General features: G+C 38.3%; 1 protein-coding gene and 1 pseudogene across 1 annotated transcript in view; both read right to left on the bottom strand.

Annotated features, from left to right (window-relative positions):
• The window catches only part of DOCK3 (dedicator of cytokinesis 3), a 716589-nt gene that overhangs the window by 194087 nt on the left and 516435 nt on the right, over positions 1–6067 (bottom strand). The window lies entirely within an intron of this gene.
• On the bottom strand, positions 1346–2450 carry LOC102835525 (annotated as a pseudogene).

Here is a 6067-nt window from a genome sequence, read left to right on the forward strand (position 1 = left end):
TTTCAGGTCATCGTCTGAATCCAGCTTGAACCTCTGGCAGTTTCCTGTCAATGTACTCTTGTGTAGTTTTAAAGTTATCTTTAGCAAAATTTTGCTTCCATGTGATATTAGTGATATCATTCTATGATTTCTCCATCTTGTTGGGTTACCTCTCTTTGGAATGGGCACAAATATGGACCTCTTACAATCAGTTGAACAGTAGCTGTTTTCCAAATTTCTTGGCATAGGTAAGTGAGTGCCTCCAGGGCTACATCAGTTTTTTGAAAGACTTCAATTTGTAGTTCATCAATTCCTGGACACCTGTTCTTTGTCAATGTCTTCAGTGCACACTGAACTTCTTCTTTTATATGCTTTTGATCATATGCTGCTCTTGAAATGAACATAGACCCTATTTGTTTTGGTACAGTGGCTCTGTGTTTTTCTTCCATCTTCTTTTGCTGCTTTATATATCATCCAATATTTTGCTGAAAGAATCCTTCAGTATTGCAAATTAAGGCTTGACTTTTTTACTCAGTTCTTTCAACTTGAGAAATGTTGACCTGGTTCTTCCCTTTTGGTTTTCTAACTCCAGATCTCTACACATTTCATCATAATATTTGACTTTGTCTTCCTGAGCTGATTTTTGAAATTTTCTGTTCAGCTCTTTTACTTCTTCATTTCTTCCATTCACTTTAGCATTTCTATGCTGGAGTGCAAGTTTCAGAGTCTCTTTTGATATCCATTTTGGTCTTGTTCTTCTTCCTTGTCTTCTTAATGACTTTTTGCTTTCTTCCTGTATGATATTCTTGATGTCATACCACAACTCTTCTGGTTTTCAGTCATTAGTGTCTAAATATCAAATCTGTTCTTTAAATGATCTCTAAATTCAGATGGGGTATGTTCCAAGATCATATTTTGGCTCTCATGGACTTGTTCGAATTTTCTTCAGCTTCAGCCTGAATTTGCAATATGAACAACTGATGGTCTATTCCACAGTCTGCCCTTAGCCATGTTTTGGCTGATGATATGGAGCTTTTTCTCCATTTCTTTCTACAGATGAGAGTCAATTTAATTTCTTTCTACTACATCTGGTAAAGTCAATGCGTATAACTGTCTTTTTTTGTTGTTGTTTCTTAATTTTAAAGGTAATATATTCCAACTTGGGGGAAGGGTAAAGGCATTTTCGCTCTGAAGTTTGGTCAAGACATTCCACAGAGTTCTGCAGTCTCCTGAATTTGATGAGGCAGGATGGGAAGGCCTGTTTTCCTGGCTGGCCTCCTCCCACCCTCCCAACAACACACTATCAGTGTGCAGTCACAGACATCCACAATATCAAGCCAGCAGCTTCTGAGGACTCGAGTGTTTATCAACTCAGTAGGTCAAAAGTCTGCAAACATTGGGTGGAGCAGCAGTAAGCCACAAAACTCACAGTTGTCCTCCCCTGATGCAGCCTTGCTATCAGCGTCTCTCTCAAGGGAAAGAGCTTGGGGTAGACAATGGTTAAACATGGGCTCATTGCACTGGTGACAGTGCCCCAGGGGGCAGTGCAACAGTTCTAGAAAACTTCTAGGGAGCAAGAACAGGGACAGAAAGTTCAAATCTTTTAGAAACTGGTGATAGGTGTGATACAAACTCCTCATGGCTAACTCTTGCAGAGGCAGAACGTGATCCTTCTCTGTCCCTATGGACTTCACCTCTGCTGGGAGGAAAATGGTAAGTTGCCTCGATGAAAAGGAAAGCAACTTCATCTCTGAAACTTGAATGGGAGCACCACAGCCACTGCACCCGATGACTTTATTGTACAGATAGGATGGCAAATCTTTCAGATGAATGTTGTTATCCACGTACACGTATTATAGTTCTCGAGACCAACCTAAATCAAATGGCAAAAATGCAAGATGATTTCCAGCCATGGAAAGCTCGTTGAGGCTGGGAAGCTGGCAGAGATGATGTGGTACACACCATAGATGATTTTGGTCTACCATTAGGTACTGCAGAGAAAGGCACAGGTGAAGCCGCTCCAGTAAAGTTAGCAAACGATTGGTAGAAATGTCTAATGTTTGCAGTTCCTTCAAATCACCAACTTCTGGAGGTAGGAACTATAGTTGGTTATTAGCTAATCGAAAATGATGTAAAGCTCTCAGATGACCAGTTTCTGAGCAAACAATTTCTAAGGCATTGTCACTAAGATCCAGACACTGGAGCTTTATAAGGGACCCAAAGGCTTCTGGAATCACAACTATGTTATTTGAATGAAGATACAGTTCCACAAGGTTTGGAAGCTTCTGAGCAAGATTTTCTGGCAAGGTTGTAAAGGAGTTCCTTTTCACATAGAGTCTCTCCAAGTACTGTAACCCCTCATCTTTCAGTAACTCCAATGGAAAATGATGCAGATTCCTATAATTCAAGAACAAATTCTTGTGCTTTTCCAGTCTTGCCACAGAGATTGTCTTACAAAGTTCAGATGCCATGACTGAACACATCCCATCAGGCACATTACAGAACTACAGCTTGTCATAATTGGTCCATTTCTCAGTGCTAGCGGAGCTAGAGAGGGGGAGGGCACCGGGACTATAATTGTCTTTATATTGTTTAAAAAATGTATTGTTGTTGTTACATGCCGTGGAGTTGGTTCCAACTCATAGCGACCCTGTACAGGGTTTCCGAGGCTGTAAATCTTTACGGGAGCAGAAAGCCTCATCTTTCTCCCACAGAACAGCTGTTAGTTTCGAACTGCTGACCTTGCAGTTCGTAGCCTGATTCGTAACCACTATGCTACCAGAACTGGTCACAAATCGGGCTGCTAATTTCATGGTCAGCAGTTCCACTGGAGAAAGATGAGGCTTTCTGGTCCCGTCAAGATTTACAACCTCAGAAACCCTGTACAGGGTCGCTATGAGTCAGAACCGACTCCAGGCACATAACAACAACAACAAAATTGTATTAGCAACGAATAATTAATTGGTGTTGCAAAATTCTATCATGTGATCTCCAGCATCATTTCTATCACCAAGGCCATATTTTCCAACTACTGATACTCCTTCATTTCCAACCTTTCCATTCTAATCACCAGTAGCTATAAATACATCTTGACTGCATGCTTGACCAATTTCAGACAGAAAAGTTGGTAGAATCCTTCAATTTCTTCATCTCTGGCTTTAATGGCTGGCACATAAATGTGAATAATAGTGGTATTAACCAGTTTTCCTTGTAGGTGTATGGGTATTATCCTATCACAGACAGTGTTGTACTTCAAAATAGATCTTGAAATGTTCTTTTTGATGATGAATGTGATGTCACTCCTCTTCAATTTATCATTCTCAGCATATTAAACTATGTGATTGTCAGATTCAGGATGGCCAATACCAATCCATTGCCTAGCATACTGATGTTTACATGTTCCATTTCATTTCTGAAAACTTCCAATTTTCCTGGATTCAAACCTCAGATATTCAATGTCTCAATTATTAATGAATGTTTGCAGCTGTTTTGCCTCATTTTGAGTTGTGCCCAATCAATAAATGAAGGTCCTGAAGACTTTATTCCATTTGCGTCATCACTGTCAACTCTATTTTGAGGAGGCAACTCTTCTCCAGTTGTATCTTGAGTGTCTTCTAACATGAAGGGCTCATTTTCCAACAAGGACAATATTCTGGTGCTATTCACCATGTTCAATATTCAATATTATGGTGCTGACACTGTTTTACTGCGATTCCAAAGGTTTTTGGTGGTTAAACATTCAAAAGTTAGTCTGCCTCTCCTTCTTCCTTGTTTGCCTTAGTCTTGAAGCTCAGCTGAAACCTGTCCACTATGGTGTCTCTGCCAGCATTCAAAACATCAGTGGCATAGCTTCCAGTATCATAGCAATGTGCAAGTCATCACAATACAACAAACCGACAGACAACTGGTGATTACAGACAGATGAAAAAAGTATAAAAATACATTTGATTAAGTCAACCTTCCTTCCCAATCTAAGAATGGATTCCTATTGTGGTGCTACAGGATAATGGTCTGGACTGCAAAGTCAGTTTGAGTCACAAATGTCAGCGGGTCAAACTCACCAGCCACTCCTTGAAAACTCTATACAGGGTTGTTATGAATCGAAACCAATTCGACAGCACTTAACAATAACAACAAAAAATATTAGATTTCCCCACCTTATATCAAAACAATTTGACAGTCTCACAGGTTAAACAGAAAGAAATAATAATAGATATTTATTGTAGACTAGCATAGATACAGATATATAGTTATACACAGGGCTTTGAATTGTTTTGATCTCAGGTGGGGAAATCTACTAATATATATCAGCAACCTAAAACCATAATAAATAGCATTTTATTCTTAGTTTACTACCTAGAAATTATATAGTAATTGGGAATAAAGGTTGACTGTAAAAGATATTTTTGATATCAGGATGGCTTTCTCCCTTTGGATGATGGATGCATTATATGCTAATTGCTGTGATCTGAGAATATGGCTTCTGCAACTGCTGCCTTCTGGAATTTATGGAAATTTTTGTGAACAAGTTTTGTAAATACTCCATGAACACTGAAAACATTTGTTTAGAGTTAAGAGGACCATATGACCTGGTGTACTGCAATAGGGATAGTTTACACTTGTCCTGACATTAGTTTTACTTCCTTTGACTATCAGAATGTCCTGGTTTTGATAATAAATTATGTTCACCCTATCTAGAAGAGACAGAGCAAGAGACTATGACCAGGGGTTTATAACTAGTCAGTTTAGGCATATCCATCACCACTCTGTGTTTTGTTTCCTCTTCTGTTAAAAAGAGATAATAATGACCTGTAATACTAGTGCAATGAGGCTTCATTATGGGTCACACCAACCTTATTCATTATGCAAGTCAGATTCTCACCATCCTTAGTGATTTCTTGCTTCATATTTGTGCTTTTATCTTATCTTTGCATTTCTGATAAATTTGCTATAATATAAAATTTGAATCAACATGATTATATGCATGAAGTTACTAAAAGTAGATCTTCACTAAAAATACTACCATGTATTGGTATAAAATACAAGAAAATAGAAAATCCCTATGGAAGGACAAATGCATTGTCTGGAACACCAGAGAGATGGAAACAGAAGTATTTCCAAGGACACCTGCTTTGGTGTCCTTGGAAATAGCTGCTTTCAACACACAGATAAGAAGGAAGTTATGTTAAGGCTGAATTAGATCAATACTATTTTAAACAGAAGTACATGGACTTTTAGGCAAACTCCATGGGGGTGTGAATCCCAATTTAATGGGTAGCAGAGTAGCAACCTTCTACTTTGCAAAGACCAAACAATTAGGAGCTGGTCCTATGAGGGATCCTAGAGCTAAGAACTTCTGTGATGGCATGGGAAGTCACTTTACTTTCCATGAGATCATAAGCTCTTGCAGGATGAAACAGAAAATTAAATTTAACTAGATAGTGTGTAATCTATAAGGTATATACAGAGGTTTCAGAAAGTTACTGATATAATTGATATAGATAGGCTTCCATCTGTCCTTTGGTCTATGCTTTCTGATTGCTTAATTATCCTTTACAGTAGCTTTAGGGCTGTATGGTCTGCTATGTACAACTTTGTGGTAACTATACATTGTCTTTATTTCTATTCAAAATTAACTTTAGGCTAGAAATGACCAAATTTCTACTAACAGAAATATTAGTGTTGTTTTAAAATCTGTACCCCAGTTATATTAAAATGCCCATTCAAGTCCATGTGAAATGATTGTCAAATAGACAAGTAACAGTGGATTATGTGGCAAATCATTTGCAAATTAGCCATGGCTGTGCCTATGAAATAATCTACGACAGACTGGGGATTCGAAAAGTTTGTGCAAAAACTTGTTTTGGGTACCAAAACAACTCATGGAAGTGCATAAATGGAAGTCTTTGGACATCTGCAAACAAAATCTGGACTGGTACTCTAAGGAAGGTAAAAGTTTCTTTAATAAAATGTAACTGCTGATGAGATATAGATTCATCACTATGAGCCTGAGAGTAGACAACAGAGTATGTAATGGAAACATCCTCAAATTGCAGGACAAGAAAAAGTTCAAAAGTTAACCATCAGC

The sequence above is a fragment of the Chrysochloris asiatica genome, unplaced genomic scaffold (genome assembly GCF_000296735.1).
Source record: "Chrysochloris asiatica unplaced genomic scaffold, ChrAsi1.0 scaffold00246, whole genome shotgun sequence".
Taxonomy (NCBI): Eukaryota; Metazoa; Chordata; class Mammalia; order Afrosoricida; family Chrysochloridae; genus Chrysochloris; species Chrysochloris asiatica.